We start from the raw sequence: 19,165 nt of genomic DNA on the forward strand, positions 1-19,165 counted from the left end.
GGGTCGATATGGACTCAATGGGCTGAATGGCCTGCTTTCACACTGCAGGGATTCTATGAAACCATCTAAGCTTCTCAGTAACAGTTACAAGTCCAAGATCAGTGTTGACACTGTAACAATGTGTAGGATTGAACAAGTGATACACCTCAGGCACAGAGATGGTGCCTCCCCAGACTCCAGTTAGTATGTTACTTGCTTTATTTGATTATTCAGATTCAAAATGGGTACTGTAGAGAAAATTCCATGCCATCTGTGCAAAGTGCAACTGATGAGCATGTAAAACAATAACGGGCAACAAGATGAAGGGAAGGACAACTATGTTTCCCATCTCTCCATCTTGACTTGGGCTGCTGGGCCAATATTCAGGAACCATCGGGCAAACGGCTTTGTGGATGTTGCATTGTCACCAAGGTTCTGGTCCATCATCCAGAAGGTCCATCACCACCACTCTAATGCTGTCATTGTACCAGCCTCCACCACTTCCTCTGGCAGCGGATTCCATACACGCACCTCCCTGTGTGTGAAAAAGTTGCCCCTCTAGGTCCCTTTTAAACTATTCCCCTCTCACGTTAAACCTATGCCCTCTAGTTTTGGACTCTTCCAACCCGTGGGAAAGACCTTGACTATTCACCCTGTCCATGCCCCTCATGATTTTATAAACTTCTATAAGGTCAGCCCTCAGCCATTGGTGGTCTAGAGAAAATAGCCCCAGCCTATCCAGCCTCTCGCTGTAGCTCAAACACTCAAACCCTCAACAACACCCTTGTAAGTCCATGCATAGTTACATTGCAATGACTGAGGAGCACTCCTTAGACAATTCAAGTTCAGCCAGGAATCAGACACAGGGCCGTTCATTTTGTAGCAAGGAGATTTATAGCCAATCTCCAGCATAATAATGGCAATGCGCTCAACCTTTGAGGAGTGGTCACTGTTGCAATGCATTTAATGAGCGTAAATTACTTTTAATGCATCTTGAAGTCATGAACAGTTCCACCTAAATTGTATGTTCTTCCTTACCATTATCTCTTAACTTGTCTACATCTGCTTCTTTAATACCAGTGGCACCTGTGTTATCAATTTACAAGCTAGGATGGAAAAAAAACTGAGGGCAGAAGAATTGGTCAGAGTTGCTCACTGAAAAGTAACAGTAACTTGCCAATTTTCCCCATGTGGTAGGATATCTTAATGGACAGAGATGTCCAAAACTGTCTCTCTTTGGAACTGGTGAGGAAGGTGGTAGGGAAAGCAAATAATTAAGGAAGTTGGCCTTGGAGAGATACCTGCATCCATCTCACTAATCCAGCAGTTCAGTGTTCAGCAAGGAGGCCAACTGGGGACTTTCTTAACTCAAAAACAACGAAAGAACTAAAGAAGTCAATGAACAGCCTCTTAAGGTCCTCAACTAGCTATGGGTCTGAGTAGCTTCCTCACAATTAATGAGAAAACTGCCCGGATAGGGAAGCAGGGCGGCCTGGCTACACGGTGCACGTGGAGTGGGGCCTCCCTTTGGGATGGAGGAATAAGGAATGGTCACTGAGAGCCAACCCCTGGCCTTCCTTTCAACATCTGTCCTCACAATGGCCCATGCTGCGAGTCTGAAAGAAAATGACCAGCCCACTCACTGTTGAAGGCACCCAGTGGCAATCCCCAGCACCTAGGAGCTGCCAGCCACCAATCGGGTGGCAGCTTCTAGCAAGTCAAGTATCGAGGCCCGTAATTTGCCGAGAAGCTCACCAGGCAGCTAACGATGACCCGATTGGAGCTCTATCCATCCAGCTTTCTCATTGATGGAGGTAGAAGGATGAAAGGTGAGTTGCCTCTGATCACATTTCGTGCTTCGAGCACCACATATCAATCAGAATCTCTTATAGCACTATTGTGGCTATTTTGTCATCGTAGTTACAACACACATGGCTGAAACTTGTATTCATTTTGGCTCAGTTCAGTTGAGTTGTTTTTGAGGGCTGCTCACAGCAAGGCCTAGTGAGTTCTATCTCCATCCCTTACCATACAGGCCTGGTTAATTATCCACCACATCCCAGTAGGCCATGTCATATCCAAATTCTGCCCCACTTCAATATGCACCATTTTTGGGAAATCCCAGAATTCATTGGAATCCCTTGCACACAAGCCATATTCAAAAGCCTGGGCAAGAACTCTCAGTCTGGAGCTGCCTTGCATGATTGCTGATATTTGCCCCTTGTTTGGCAGACCAGGGAAATTCACACACATTTGTGCGTGGAGGCATCAAGGACCTGCTAGATGGGACATCTTCCTCCCCCAGGGCCAGCAGTGGTGGCCACAACACCAGACTCTGCCCTGCTTGGTCCAAATCTACCACCCAGGTTAGTACACTCTGAAGGAATACCAGTCTTTCCTGCCCAGCTCTGGCACCTGCACTTTCCCTACTGAGCCATGATCCCGGCTTGGATCATTAGTCACCGTGCCTTCACTGGAACAGAATCCCTACAGTGTGGAAGCAGGCCCATTGACTCCTCGCTGACTCTTCAAAAGAACATCCCAACCAGACCCACCCCATCCCTGTAATCCTGCATTCTCCATGGCTAACCCACCTAGCCGGCACAGCCCTAAACTCTATGGACATGATAGCATGGTCAATCCACCTAACCTGCACATCTTTGGACTGTGGGAGGAAGCCAGAGCACCCAGAGGAAATATACGCAGATACAGGGAGAACATACAAATTCCACACGTACAGGATGGAATTGAGCCTGACTTTCTGGGCCTGGTGAGACAGCAATGCTGCCCACGGAGCTACCGTGCCGTCAACCTCCCTGTGTCGGTGGGGCAAAATTCTGAAAATCCCTCGCTAAGTGCTCTATGGGTGTAGCCACATCAAAATGACTGCAACAAATCAAGAAGGCAGTGCCATTTCTTGGGCAATTAGGGACGGGCAACAAATATTGGTCCAGCCAGCAGACCCCCACAGCAGTGAACAATTAGCTATTAAAAAGGATCGTGCCTGGGGTCCGTGGTTTGGCAAAGGGCTCGCTGCGCAACAGATGTTAATGGGTAGTTTCTTGCTACTTAAAGAGATGGGATGTTGGATGATGACGTTTCAGCAAGTGGAAGATATCAGTAAAGCCAGCTCATCTCCCACTGAAAAAGGCATTCTCAAGGTAATTGTACAACATGTGCAGCAGAGAACATGTGCCCTCTTTGGTCTAACAGTGCATTGTCCTCACTCCCTTCACAGCTATTTGTGCCAAGTCAAAAGGGACGTAACAATTTACTGCATTGCAGGTGATCAGAGGAGAAATGCTGAATATTTACCATCAGCTCGAAAATGATGAAGGTGTCCAGCTGGTAATACAATTATCCCTGTGTCGCTGGGTTCTGGGTTAGCATTGAAGTGACACTCCCAGTACAGTAGTAACAGAGTGCTGCATGGTTGAAAATGTTGTTTTCCAGAAAAGGCTTTAAACCAAGGCCCTCTTTGGGTGAATGTACAGATCACTACATCAATGAAGAGCTCGGGAGCGATCCCTGGTTGTTTGAGAAATGTTTAGCCCTCAACCCACATGATTTAAAACAGGCTTTAAATGGGAGGCACAAACAGAAGTTGCTGGAAAAGCTCAGCTGGTCTGGCAGCATCTTTGGAGAAAAATCAGAGTTAACGTTTCGGGTCCGGTGACCCTTCCTCAGAACTTCCCCAGTTCTTAGGAAGGGTCACCAGACACAAAATGTTAACTCTGATTTTTCCTCACACATGCTTTGGAGCCTTTCTGGCAACTTCTGGTTTTGTTCCAGATGACAGCATTCACGGTTCCTCCAGTTCCTCAGACAGGAGGTGATGGTCTAGTGGTACTATCATTAGTCCGTTAATTGAGGGACCCGCTAATGTTCTGGGGAGCTGGTTTCAAATCCCACCATGGCAGGTGGTGGAATTTGAATTTAATATAAAGTAAACAGTCTGGGATTAAGAGTTTAATGATAACCACGATTCTGTTGTTGATTGTCAGAAAATCTCATCTGGCTCGCTAACGTTCTTTAGGGAAGAAAACTGTTGTCCTCACCTGGTCTATCTGTGACTCCAGACGTATAGCAATGTGGGTGGCTCTTAACTGCCTACTGGACAATTAAGGACGGGCAATAAATGTTAGCCTTGCTGGTGATGCCCTCATCCTTTATTCCTGAAAGAATAAAAGAAAATTATTTGCTGATCAGGCATTGTCCCTTATGGGAATTTGCCATGTGCAAATTGGCTGCTGAGTTTTCTACAACACAAGGGCAAGTAACACTTCAAAATGTACTTCATTGGCTGTAGAATGCTTTAAGACATCCAGTGGTTGTGACAGGCGCTATGTGAATGCAAATGACATTTTTTTTAAAACCTCATGTATATGGCTATAGACTGCACAGCGTGGATTACTCGCAATTTGCCAAGCTTGACTGAGGCCATGTACAAAGCACGCAGGCAACCCTTCATGTTCTTACACACTTGTGTGCATTCAGATATAGCCAGAGGGAAAACTTTGTAGTTGGCGCTGAAATATGTGACTATTGTTCAACTCTTTCAAGTGAAATCCTTAAAGTTGTGCCCACATTGCTACTTCCAAGAAAATTTGTCTGCTTGTGCAACCTCAAAACGGCATTACCGCTAAAAGACGGAAAGAAATTATGTTTATAAACAGCCTCTTAAACCTTAGAGAAAGTCTGAAGCACTGTACAGCCAATGGAGAAGTTTTAAAAAATAAAAACAAAAAGTGTTCAGCAGGTCTGGCAGTATCCATGGAGAGAGCAACAGAGAGGTAATGTTATGGTTTGACAATCCTTCAGAACTAGATATAAATCGGTGAGGACATTGGTTAAATTCTATTCCTTTTCAAATCGCGCAATGGAATCTTTGATGCCCACTGGAGAAAGTAACAGGGACTAAGGTTTGTGGTCTCATCTGAAAGATGGTACCTTTCTCAGAGTGTACTGCATATGAGTGTCTGTCTCACTAAGTCCTCAAGTTTTTAGAATTTTCCTTTTCAAATCTACATCCAAAATTGCCTTTTGAAAGTCGATTCCTTGATTCTTCCACCACCTGCCTTTCTGGCACTTCATTCCAGTTTACATCAACTCACTATGTTAGAAGCAATTTCTCTGCATCTCCTGCCTGGCTACTTTGTGAGTTATCTAATTTGCAAGTTACCAACACTTCTGTCAATGCAAATTCCTCTTTCTCATTTCACTGACCCTGACCAAAAACCCCTCATAATTCTGAACAATTAAAGTACATTTCCTTCTGTCCTGAGGAGAACTATCCCACATTCAATAAGAAATTCTGCAAAAGAAAACTGAAGAAATCTCCAATATGACTATTCCCAGGGATTCCTGTATCTATTCAAAGATTTACCATACGTCCTTTCTACAGAGATCACAAACACACCAATGGGAATCATGAGTAGGTCATTCAACCTCCTCCACTATTCAATAGGATTATGGCTGATCTAACTGAAACCTCAAATCTCAATCCTGTCTAGCCTCCCCGCCCCCCCTTCACCTTACTAAACAGGAATCTATCTACCTCAGCTTCAGAAATACTTAAGGAGTCTGTATCAACTCTGTGTTGAGGCACAGAGCTCCAAAGGCTTATAAACTTCTGGAAGAAAAGAATGTAACCTCTTTGCTGTTTTAAATGGGCAACCCTTAACTTTAAAACAGTGATCTCTAGTTGTAGAGAGATAGTAGGAACTGCAGATGCTGGAGAATCTGAGGTAACAAGGTGCAGAGCTGGATGAACACAGCAGGCCAAGCAGCATCTGAGGAGCAGGAAAGCTGAAGGGTCTAGGCCCGAAACGCCAGCTTTCCTGCTCCTCTGATGCTGCTTGGCCTGCTGTGTTCATCCAGCTCTACACCTTGTGATCTCTGGTTGTAGCTTCTCCCACATTCTCTCCATATTCATTCAGTTAAGACCCTCAGGGATCTTAGCTATTTCAGTCAAGTTGCCTCTTACTCTTCTAAACTCCAGAAGCTACAAACATAACCTGTCCAAATCTTTCCTCATAAGACAATTCTCTCATTCCAGTTTGGAAAAGCTTTACTAAACTGAATCCGACACAGTTAGAATCATAGAATCCCTACAGTTTAGAAGCAGGCCATATAACGCATTGAGTCCACACTGACCATCTGAAGAGCATCCCACCCAGGTCCTATCCCTGTAACCCTGCATTTCCCATGGCTAACCCACTTAGCCTGCACACTATGGGCAATTTAGAATGGCCAATCCACCTAAACTGCACATTTTTCAACTCTGGAAGGAACCGATGCAAATACGGGGAAAATGTGCAATCTCCACACAGACAGTCACCCGAGGGTGGTATCAAACCCGTGACCCTGGCGCTGTGAGGCAGCAGTGCTAACTACTGAGCCACCGTACCCCCGCCCCCCCCGTTTAAATCCTTCCTAAAATAAAGTGACTGATGCTGTGCACAGTACTCTCAGTTTAGTCTCACCTGCGCTCTGTATAAATAACTCTTACCTTTGTATTTGCTTCCTCTCTCCACATATAATATTCTTTCAGCTTTCCTCGTTACTTGCTGTGGCTGCAGACTAACCTTTTTTCATTCATGTATTAGGACACCCAGATCCTTCTGCATTTCATGTCTCTGCATTCTCTCACCATGCAGATAATATTCTTCTATTTTATTCTTCCAACCACGATGGACGTCTCACATTTTCCGACATTATATTCCATTTGCCACATCTTTGTCCACTATTTTAACTCATTTATATCCCTCCATAGTGTCCTTTATTACTCTTCACAACTTACTTTCTCACTGTACCCTCTATCCTTTCCTCCAAGTCACTTACATAAAGTGTAAACTGTTGAGGTTCCAACACCAAACCCTGTAGCACTACTCACAACATCTTGCTGACCTCAAAAATACTGATGTCTCAGTTTCTAATACAATGGATTAAGATGACTGCTTTTCCATACTCCGAGCCCATGCCTCGAGCTTATCCCACTACAAAGCTACAGTGGAAACTACGAGGTAGTGTTTTAAAAGCAGGCACAGCTTTTACAAATTAGTACAGTGGTCTTCTGAGGAAGGGTCACCGGACCCGAAACGTTAACTCTGTTTTCTCCTGCACAGATGCTGCCAGACCTGCTGAGCTTTTCCAGCAACTTTGTTTTTGTTCCTGATTTACAGCATCCGCAGTTCATTTGGTTTTTATACAAATTAGTAACCCAAGCAAGATGACAAAGGACTTTACAGCTTAAGGCATCCCTGGTAGAGAAGTGAAAACCTGAAGAGTTGAAAGGTAAGATAATGGCCAGTGGCCAAGTGCCATTTTGCTTTCTGTTGCTTCCTTGGGACTGTGAGACACAGAGCTCCCTATGTCACAAAATAAAAACCAGAAGAACTGCAGATGCTGTAAATCAGGAACAAAAATAGAAGTTGTTGGAAAAGCTCAGCAAGTCTGGCAGCGTCTGTAAAGAAAAGCCAGTGTTAACATTTTGGTTCCCCTTCTAGTATAAAATTAATGAAAGCACTTTAAGATCGAATAGCAAAATTTGGTGTTGAATGAAGATTTGGGACGATGTGTTGAGGAGTGGGAAGGAAAGTTAGCTCAAGCAGTCATTCAGAAAAATCCACTGCAAACACTTTAGAATCTTTCCAAGAAGTGCCTTCATCCCGGGCAAGGGAGCGAATAAAATCCTACACTATTTTAAGGATGGTTCCACAGGAGTGTTTCTCACAACACTGTTTGAGGACAAATGGCATGGTGTTGGCTGCATCTGAGCTACAGGCTATGGCCCTTATAAGCAGTGTCTGTGGGGCAGTGGGGAGAGTGGGTGCTGGTCTTGCAGAGTTGCGACTCAGTGAACATCAGAAAAGCACAGCATGTACCTGTCCTTACTGATCTGTACAGCTCCCTCCTAAACAGCTCCACCACATCGCCTCTCAAGAGCAACCCCCCCACTTCACCCACCCAATACACACAGCACTACATGTGGCTGCAAGGTGACAGCAAGAGGGGTGCGATCTGGAGACCAGATGCTTCCCTCCAAGAAGTTGGGGGGAGTAGCTGCCCCCCCCATGTGAGAAGCAGCAACAGAGCTGTTACTTTCACTCTCTCCCTTCGCTATGTTTAAACACATCTTGACAAGCTGTTTGCTTGCAGCAGTCCCAGTGTAAACTCGAAAGAGGGGGCAGATTCATGGTGAGTGATTGGTAAGAGCCAGTAGCTTCTGGGAGAAGCCCCTAAAACAAGAAGCAAGAAGCAACAGGAGCTTAAAAAGGAGGCTCGTGCCTTTGTGTTTCTCCTCCTTTTGTTGTCTTTTTATGCTGCCAGGTATTGTTTTTGAAGTGGCTTTTAATGGCCTTTCTTTCTGAGCTGTGTAGCTTACCAGTGGCGGAGTGGTGCCAACATCTGGTGCACACAGCTCTCTGTGTTGATGTATGACTGACTGCATTTTAACAAAGCTGCACTGATCCCTACTGGATGCCGAGACTGAACCCAAACCCATAATCTAAATAATCCTTACAAGGCCACTTCACAGCTTCAAGAGGACAATTCAAACCAAGAATGGGAACTGGAGGATAGGAAACATGCTTCAGAAACGATAGATACAGCACATCTTCGGACTTCTATTTTTTTTTATTGATGTCATCGTTGTAATTGTAATTCAGGAGAGTGCGGTCTCAGATTGAGTTTACCAGAAAGATACCGGAGTTAAAGGGTCCAGTGCTGAGGAAAGGCTGCATAAACCTGGCCTGTACTTCCTTGTGTTCAAAAAAATGGTGGAGGTTTTAACCGAACATTACAATGTGATGACAGGGTTTGTTAAAGTATATATTTTTAAACCATTCACCTCTCACGTTAAACCTTTGCCCTCTAGTTTTGGACTCTTCTAACCCGTGGGAAAAGACCTTGACTATTCACCCTGTCCATGCCCCTCATGATTTTATAATAATCTATAAGGTCAGCCCTCAGCTGCTGACGCTCCAGAGAAAATAGCTCCAGCCTGTCCATTGCAATGGAGACTGCATTGAGCTTCACCCAACCTGATGTTGCCATAAAGAGTTGGGGCAGGGGGAAGGCAGCTGTTTGTGACTTGATTGGCCAGGACCTGTTGGAGGTGAACTGGCAGGTAGCAGGTGTAAATCCATGAGGAAAGGTATCATCACTCTCATCGACAAGCAGAAGGGGGAGACGGAGGAGATTAGAAATTGGTGACCAATTTCACTGCTGAATGCAGATTACAAACTCCTGTCTAAGGTCATTGCCAACCAGGTCAGGTCAGCTCTGGGATTGGTAATTGACCCAGAGCAAACCTGTGCTGTACCTGGCAGGATGATCACTGACAGCCTCGTGCTCCTCAGGGATACGATCACCTACATGCAGGGAAAGGGGGTGGTCACCTGCCTCATCAGCCTGGACCAGGAGAAGGCCTTTGACAGGATATCACACACCTACATGTGGGATGTACTCTCCAAAGTGGGCTTTGGGAAGGGAATCAGTTATTGGATCCAACACCAATTGCCCTACACCAACATAGTTAGTCCAGACTCAGTTAATGAGTGGGAATCAGAAAGCTATCCAATCAGATCTGGAGTCAGGCAGGGCTGCCCACTCTCTCCTGCTATGTGTGTGTGTTGTATCGAGCCTTTTCCTGAGTGTATTAGAAAGGCTGCGAGCCTGGAAGAGGTGACTATTCCAGGCAGCGGAGGCCTGCAGTTCAAAGCCTCCCTGTACATGGATGACATCGCCGTTTTCTGCTCGGATCCTCTGTCAGTGCACATCTGCGACCAGTTCGAAAAACCTTGGGAGCCAAGGTACTTCAAGGCAAGAGCAAGGCCATGCTCTTTGGGAACTAGCCTGGCTGATCCTTTATCCCCTTCATCATCAGGAAAGATTACCTGGGAACATGACTTGGAGGGGCTGGGGCATGTGCAGAAAATTGGGAGGAGCATATTGCTGAGGTGAGGGAGAAACTGGGCTTTTGGAAGCACTGCTACTTCTCCATTGAGGGTAAAAACCTGGTCATCAGGTGTGAGGCACTCTCTCTGTCGTTGTAAGTGGCTCAGGTCTGACCCATTCCCGGAACCTGCACCATTGCAGTCACCTGAACTGTCTTCCAGTTCATCTGGAAGTCTATGATGGATTTAGTCCACAGGGATACCACGAACAAAGTTCTGGGTAAGGGGGAGGAATATGGCCCATGCTGCCCTTATCCTGATGGCCACCTTTGTGAGGGCCGCATCAAGCTTTGTGTAGACCCTCAGTACATGAACAAGACTCATTGTGGACTGAGGTTCTATGTGACCCCAGTGTTGCAAAGGATGCCTGGCCTCATCGCCATGGAACATTCCAAGTAGTTAGACCATTCTGTAACACTCGTGTTTCCTGGAGGAATTTACAAAGAGAAACACTCTTGACCACAAGTCCTTCCAGAAGTGACCTTAGCCCTGAGGAAGGATCATCAGACCTGAAAACTCAACTCTGATTTTCTCTTCACAGATGCTGCCAGACCCGCTGAGATTTTCCAGCAACTTCTGTTTGTGTTCCTTCAGGAAGTGGTCAGTATGTAGCATCCTCGAGACCCTGTGGGAAAAGGAGACTGTCAATCCTGTCAGCTGGTTCCCTGAGCAGACAGTCAAAGCCATTTGGCAGAATGCTTCATCGCCAGAAATTTCCAACAAACACCAAGACATTACGTGGCTGGTTTGAGAAGGGCACTACCTATGAGATCCTTCATGTGTGCCCAAACTCTCTGCGCCACTGTATGGTGCCCTGTCACACTTCTCCTTCTGGAATGTGCCTTTGCGAAGGAAGTCTGGAGGGAGATGCAGTGGCTTTGGCTGAGGTAAGCCCAAGCAGGACTTATGATGCAGGATGCTGTGCCCTGAGTCTGTTTTCCAGGACGCACACCAACACAAACATCAACAGCGCCCAGAGGACCATCAACACGGTGAAAGATGCTCTTTGGCCTGCCCAAAATGTGTTGATCTTCCAGAACAAGGAGTTGACCTCGATCAAGTGTGGCGGACTGGCACATTCTAAGGTCCAGGACTGTGTGCTAAGGGACTCACTAAAGCTGCCACCAACTCTCAATGGGGAAAGGTCACTGTCTAAGGTCATGCTGCCGAAGTTAAATGGGGGTCTGTTCAGTTATCGGACCCTCCCATTGCCTCAAATGAATATAGATATAATCTTGTACAAATAGCAAATGCCTTAGGTTTGTTTGTTGGAGAGAGTCAAACTCCAATGTTTGTTCACTTGACTAATTATCCAGGCAGTATTAAGATAACTTAAGATAATCACTAAAGCTGGTTGCATGACAAAAAACACACAGGACATGTTGGGGTCACTAATAACGAAAGGCAAGGCCTGGAGGTGAATCTGTGAGACAGTGAGCCCGGGCGAGGCCTGCACATGAGTCTGTGAGACGGTGAGCCCAGGCGAGGCCTGGAGGTGAGTGTGTGTGTTGGTGAGTCCAGGCGAGGTCTGGAGGTGAGTCTGTGAGACGGTGAGGCCTGGAGGTGAGTGTGTGCGTTGGTGAGCCTAGGCGAGGCCTGGAGGTGAGTCTGTGCGACAGTGAGCCCGGGCGAGGCCTGGGGTGAGTCTCTGCGACGGTGAGCCCGGACAAGGCCTGGAGGTGAGTCTGTGTGACGGTGAGCCCAGGCGAGGCCTGGAGGTGAGTCTCTGCGACAGTGAGCCTGGGTAAGGCCTGGAGGTGAGTGTGTGACGGTGAGCCCAGGCGAGGCCTGGAGGTGAATCTGTGCAACGGTGAGCCTGGGCAAGGCCTGGAGGGGAGTCTGTGTGACGAGTCTGTGCGATGGTGAGCCCGGGCGAGGCCTGGAGGTGAGTCTGTGCGACAGTGAGCCCGGGCGAGGCCTGGGGTGAGTCTCTGCGACGGTGAGCCCGGGCAAGGCCTGGAGGTGAGTCTGTGTGACGGTGAGCCCAGGCGAAGCCTGGAGGTGAGTCTCTGCGACAGTGAGCCTGGGCAAGGCCTGGAGGTGAGTCTGTGTGACGGTGAGCCCAGGCGAGGCCTGGAGGTGAGTCTGTGTGACGGTGAGCCCAGGCGAGGCCTGGAGGTGAATCTGTGCAACGGTGAGCCTGGGCAAGGCCTGGAGGGGAGTCTGTGTGACGAGTCTGTGCGATGGTGAGCCCGGGCGAGGCCTGGAGGTGAGTCTGTGCGACGGTGAGCCCGGGTAAAGCCTGGAGGTGAGTCTGCGCGTTGGTGAGTCCAGGGGAGGTCTGGAGGTGAGTGTGTGCGATGGTGAGCCCAGGTGAGGCCTGGAGGTGAGTCTGTGCGATGGTGAGCCCAGGCGAGGCCTGGAGGTGAGCCTGTGCGATGGTGAGCCTGGGAGAAGCATGGAGGTGAGTGTGTGCGATGGTGAGCCCAGGTGAGGCCTGGAGGTGGGTGTGTGCAATGGTGAGCCCAGGCGAGGCCTGGAGGTGAATCTGTGCGATGGTGAGCCCGGGCGAAGCCTGGAGGTGAGTCTGTGCGTTGGTGATTCCAGGCGAGGTCTGGAGGTGAGTGTGTGCGATGGTGAGCCCAGGTGAGGCCTGGTGGTGAGTCTGTGGAAGTTGCAAGCCCAGGCAAGTCCTGGAGGCAGGTCTGTGGGTGCAGAGTTCAGGCTAGTCTCAGAGGTGAGTCCTAGACCAGGCCGGTGGGGGAGTGGAGAGTCCCGGCTCGTCCCAAGGACTTCGTGTATCAGCTAAAAATCAAGGGCGTTTTCAAAAGAAAAATTCTCTATTCTTTGTTCTTACGCTGAACATTTATTTATGAGTCTGTACAAGTCTGTAACAAACACTTGAGTATTCTGTACCTAGGTACCCTGTACCTAAGAAGGTGCCAAAGTGGCAACATTACGAACTTTTCAATGCACTCATTCCAGTGCATGTGACAACAAACACTATTCTACTCATCTAAATCAAAGCTGCTCTTTCATCTTTAATCCTTCATCAACACCGACAAACTTGTCATTGCTGTTGATGGGAAGTTGCTGTATAGAAACCAGTTGCCCTGCTCTCTGTTCAAATGGCAGTTACTTCACCAATTCATTTCCTGTGTGCCACTTTGAGGATGTGACAGGTACGATATAAATTTGATTTTGTTGTTTTCCAAACACTGCTGGAGTTCAAATCGTGCCTTCACCCTCTGCAGCACCACCAGTAAGCACAGTTCCCACTTTCCCTGAAGGATTACATTTTATTTCTTAGTTGGTTTTCGGCCCAGGTTGAGTCTTGATGAGAGCAGAAATCTGATTCCTTAAACTTTGCCTCACTTCAACGAACACAGATCTGATATGAGAATCCCCACAGTGTGGAAACAGGCCATTCGGCCCAGCAAGTCACACTGACCGTCTGAAGGGCATCTCACCCAGATGCACTCCTGCATTTCCCATGGTCAATCCACCTAACCTGCACATCTTTGGGCTGTTGGACGAAACCGGAGAACCCAGAGGAAACCTGCACAGACGCAGGGAGAATGTGCAAACTCCGCACAGACAGTCACCTGAGGGTGGAATCGATCTTTGGTCTCTGGTGCTGTGAGGCAGCGGTGCTAGCCACTGTGCCGTCCCCAAAAGAATTGCTCGTTGTCAGTCCCAGAAAATCACCGGCAGCCAAAGCACTGACTTGATGGCCAAGCTTTTCGCTGTCACCTTGGTTAGCAATTAAACAAGAAAATCACTGCACTTAGGATGAGGGTCGCAGAAAGGATTCACACGAATGTTTCCTGAGATGAAAGATTTCGCTGATGTGGGTCAATTGTATGAGATGGGGAAGGTTGACAGATTTGATCAAAGCCTTTGAAAGCATAAAGGACCCAGACAGGGTAGTTAGATGGAAGATTTGAGAACCAAGGGATAATATAGAATTGTGGAAAATAGGAGTGGGAGTAGGCCATTCAGCCCTCCGAGCCTACTCTGCTATTCAATATGATCTTCCAATTTGGCACCCTGTTCCAGGTTTCTCCCCATTCCATTTGATCCCACCAGCCTCAGGAAATGAGAACTGGTAATAACACTGGGTGACTAGCAGAAAATCCCTTTTATGTGTTGAGTGTTTAGGATCTGAATGACCGAGGCACATTCAATCATGGGTTTCAAAAGGGAATTGTAACGCTCCTGGGAGAGAGAAAGGCAGAGAGAGTCAGGGATGAAGGAGGGTTGCAGATGTCACGTTGGGTAAGTAGGACCGGCAGGGTAGGCCCTACAGAAACACAATGGGCTGGATGGCCTCTCTCTGTACTGTTTCCCTTCCATGATTCCAAGGGCTTGATTTTCAAATTGAAGCCAAAGCCCAGAGATTTCCCAGGGTCACCATCCTAGACTGCAACTGAAACAATTTTGAAAGGTGAAACTCTCCAGTTGGCCCGGGGTGTGTGATCTGAGTGACACCGAGTCCTCCCAGTGGTGAGAGCTGCCTGCAAAGTGTGCGCAGATAAAGCAGCCAGCGGCCATGTTGGGGCCTGCTGCTGAGATCAGGCAGTGCCACGCAGGGACAATACCTCACTGTCCATGTTAATGACCAAACAGGCCAGAAGAGCAATTATGCCTGTGATCCAATACAAGACTCCAACACGTTCTACATCATAAAGGAAAGGCTGACACCTTCCAGCGTTCAGTTGCACAACTGATACGCACCAGATTGTGTATTTTACATTGCTAATCTCCTTCCCACCTTCTGCAACCTATTTCCAAACTCCTCAAGAAACCTTACAGCACAGAAAGACATTATTCGGCCCATCGCGTTTAGGTTAGCTCTCTATACAAACTACTCAGCTAGTCCTATTTTCCAAACATTTCCTCTTTAGCCTTGCAATTTTATCCCTACAGATGACTTTTCTAACTCCCTGTAAAAGCAACAAAGGCACCCATCACCCTCAAACAAATTCAGATATGAACCACTTGACGACATAAGTAAGTCTTCACATTTTAATTATCTCTGGTTCTTTTGTCAATCGCTTTAACCAAATGAATTAGAGACAGTGGAGATCTCTGCACCCAACTCAAAAACCAAAGCACGCATCAGAGTTCAGAGGCCCTCTCTATGACAATTTTTACATTGTACCTGCCCCTGTTCCCAACCTCACTGGCAATTGGAATCCTTTTAAGCTACATTTTCTGGAGAACCAGCCAACATTCTCTTTACACAACTGTCAAACTTACACCTTGTTTGATAAGAGGATGGGGGTACTGGTGGGACAGTGTTGTGAAATTGGGACACTCTGATTTGTTTCCATGTCTTTGGACGGTGGGAGTGGGATCTGTGGAAAGTTTTTTTGCTGTGATTTTATTATAACTGGAGTGCATGGGCAATGGTTGAGGCTATGGTCAGGCTTGAGTTTTGAAGCCTGTTTTTGCGTCAGTGGCAGAAAATGAGAGTGATGAAAGCAGCTACATAAACGTTTGAGATCACAAGGTGTAGAGCCGGATGAACACAGCAGGCCGAGTAGCATCAGAGGAACAGGAAGGCTGATGTTTCGGGCCTAGACCCTTCTTCAGCTTTCCTGCTCCTCTGATGCTGCTTGGCCTTCTGTGTTCATCCAGCTCTACACCTTGTTATCTTAAATTCTCCAGCATCTGCAGTTCCTACTATCACATAAACGTTTGGTGCTGTTTCAATTAACTTTCAAATTCTGGCTGACTAACGGCTGAGTTTCTCGCTTTGGGACTTTTCCGAAGCCATTATTTGAATACAAAGAATCTTTATGCCTACTCAGGTACACATCTTGTCCCAAATTTTCTGATGAGCTTGCCAAAGAAATGGCTGAAAATCTCTTGAGAGGTACCCACTCCTCAAGATCTGTCCCAGTCAGAAAAAAATGTAATAGTGGCCTCTCATTAGTTTGACAATATCTGTGCCTATCAACTGGGCTTCAGTTATGTCAGCTAATTTAGAAATAATTTATCTCATCTTCTCGGGGGAAGGTAAGGGAATTAATTCCTTTCATGCTGTGAAGCATGACTTCTAGCTTGAGGCTACCCCACTGCTGAGGGGTTTAACCTTTGCTCCCTTGACATTGTATTTAATGGTCTGCCCCTCGATTCATCCTGCGTTCCTGTCCTCTGGGATGTGTTAACACATGTGATCTGATCAAGGTGTAGTTTAACTTTCGCCTCTCTGGTCTTATAATTCTTCACACCAACATCCTCCTTCAAGTTAATTGATATGTCTTTCCCTAACCCCTTGGGTCCCTAGAGCACATCAGATCCCAAAGCCACTGCTACTTTGGCAGCTCATGCCAACACAGAAATGTTTTATGCATAATAGACTATTTCCCTTTTGTAACAAAAAGCATAGGATATTCATTGTGACAAAGCAGTGGAGTGGTTGAGGTCAGGGACATGCCAATACTTATATCCTGCAGTTATTTTTTTCCCTTTGCTGTTTCCCAGTTTCTCTCGCAGCTTTATACATTATCACACCCAAGGAATGTTTTATTACACTCGTGGTTTCCTTGTGGATTTGTACAGGGAAATATCATCAAGTCTTTACAGTGAAGTGGTTTGAGAAAGCAGGATAGCCAAAAATAATTCAGCCCCCATCTTTAGAGCTGTGAGTTCTTACCTTACTTACCCGTTTCCAAAACAGATCCCTTTTTTTAATTCCAGGCAGGAGCGGGTGACATTTCCGGCATGTGCCAGAGTGTGGTCCTCTGATGTATTCACCAGGGGAGAGTGACCATCTCTGTCTGGTGAGGTGAATACTTTAGTTTTGTCTTCACTGAGGAAGAAATGGAAAATCTTCCAGAAACAATAGAGAACAGGGTGACTGGTGAAAATGAGGAACTGCAGGAAATTAGAACTATTTTAAAGAAGACGTTCTTGAAAAGCTTCATTGTACTGAAGGTTGGTAAGTTACTGCACCAGATTTAGAGAGTGACAGAGATAGGGCTGGAGAACTGAGCTCGATGGATAACTTTTGGGAGTCGGTGCAGACACGGGCCTTCTGTACTGTCAGTTCTATGCATCTATGAGCTACATTCATTCGTATTGAGGGAGGTCAAAATGCTTCAAAGCTCCTTAGATCCTGGAAAGGATCCTGCAGACTGGAAGGTAGCTTTTTTGACTGCAAGTATTTAAAATAGGACAGAGTAGGAAAGCAGAAAATTAAATGATAGATAATTTGATGTCAGTTGTGAGGAAAACATTGGTGCTTTTATTTGTGATGAATGTGATAACTAGATACTTGGAGAATAATGATATGAGAGTAGGAATAGGCCTGCTCACCATTCAAGTGTAGCAAGGCTGATCAGTTAGTTCAATGCCATTTTCTTTGGCTAACCCCATATCGCTCACTGTTACTATTTTTGCACGGAAACCTATCAATTTCTGCCTTGATCATGCTTAGTGGTTGAGCTCCCTTGGTCCTCTGGGCTACAGAATTCCAAAGGTCTGCCACCCTTTGAGTGAGTAAAGAAATTTCACTTCATCTCTGTCTTCAATAGGTCTATCCCTTATCCTGAGATTATGGCCGTTCGTCTTAGACTCCTTAGCCAGGAGAATCGCCCTGCACCCTGCCACATCCTATAAGAATTTTGTAAGATTTAATGAGGTCACTCCCCACCCCGTTCTTCGAACATCTACAGAATACAAGAACACTGTCCTCAATCTCCCTTCATAAAACAAGCCTGCTTTCCACGGATTAATCTGGTGACCATCCATTGTACTCCTCTATAGCAAATACATCCTCCTGAGATAACGGGCCCAATTCTGTGTACCAGCTTCTGGTGAGACCTCCTTAATGCACCCACACTACTTCATTCAACCACTTCCCATAGAAATAAGCCTTACATTCTCACACTTGATGAAGTTGAAATTGAATTTGCTCTTTAGTTTCTCTGTGGTTATCTTGTATCAATGACCAAGAACTTTCTCACACCTACAAGCACTCTGTGTGTGTCTAATTCATCAGCACCTTCAATAAATTTAAAAACTTCTATCACATCAGTTTCCTTTACATAACCAAAGAGGCCTACTCTGATCAACAAGCCCAGCTCGTCCCCGCCTCCCTAACCTGTGCTTCCTCTCACTTATCCCCTCCTCCCACCTTAAGCCGCACCTCCATTTCCCACCTACTAACCTCATCCCACCTCCTTGACCTGACCGTCCCCGCCGGACTGACCTATCACCTCCCCACCTATACTTTCCTCTCCACCTACCTTCTCCTTTATCCATCTTTGGTCCACGTCCCCCTCTCTCCCTATTTATTCCAGAACCCTCTCCCCATCTGCCTTTTCTGATGAAGGGTCTAGGCCCGAAACGTCAGCTTTTGTGCTCCTGAGAAGCTGCTTGGCCTGCTGTGTTCGTTCAGCTCCACACTTTGTTATCCTTTCCTAATGCAGTTCTGGTATTATTCTTGAACTTCATTTTAGCGTGTACCTCTATATCATTTTATAATATGAGAACTGGAATTGTACACGATAATTTAAATATGTTCTTATTGATTTATTTGTTCATTGTATGTGGCCTTCAAAAGTGGCCGAACTAAAGATTTATACAATTGCAACATGACTGTCAATGATTAACTCAATGCTCCAATCCAATGAAGATAAGTATGCCCTTAGTCTTCTTTACCACCTTATTTACTTGCATTGGCACTGTCATGGTGCTATGGACCTGCACCCAAGATCTCTCTTCATGTAAATGCTCCGGAGGGTACTTCCATTTACTGTTTACTTGTCTTGTATTTGATCTCCCAAAATGCATCATCTCACATGTCCAGATTTAACTCCATCTATCATTTCTATGCCAAACTTTCCAACTGATCTATATCCATTTGAGGGCGGCACAATGGCTCAGTGGTTAGCACTGCAGCCTCACAGCGCCAGGGACCCAGGTTCAATTCCAGCCTTGGGTGACTGTCTGTGTGGAGTTTGCACGTTCTCTGCGTGGGTTTCCTCCCACAGTCCGAAGATGTGCAGGCTAGGTGGATTGGCCATTCTAAATTGCCCGTAGTGTTCAAGGGTGTGTGGGTTATAGGGGGATGGGTCTGATGCGGCGGAGGCATCTGCTCCCACGATAAGACATTCCACTCCCGCACATCCCAGATGTCCAAGTTCTTTAAGGACCACAACTTTCCCCCCACAGTGATCGAGAACGCCCTTGACCGCGTCTCCCGCATTTCCCGCGACACATCCCTCACACCCCGCCCCCGCCACAACCGCCCCAAGAGGATCCCCCTCGTTCTC

Source organism: Stegostoma tigrinum, chromosome 1 (assembly GCF_030684315.1).
Source record: "Stegostoma tigrinum isolate sSteTig4 chromosome 1, sSteTig4.hap1, whole genome shotgun sequence".
Classification (NCBI taxonomy): Eukaryota; Metazoa; Chordata; class Chondrichthyes; order Orectolobiformes; family Stegostomatidae; genus Stegostoma; species Stegostoma tigrinum.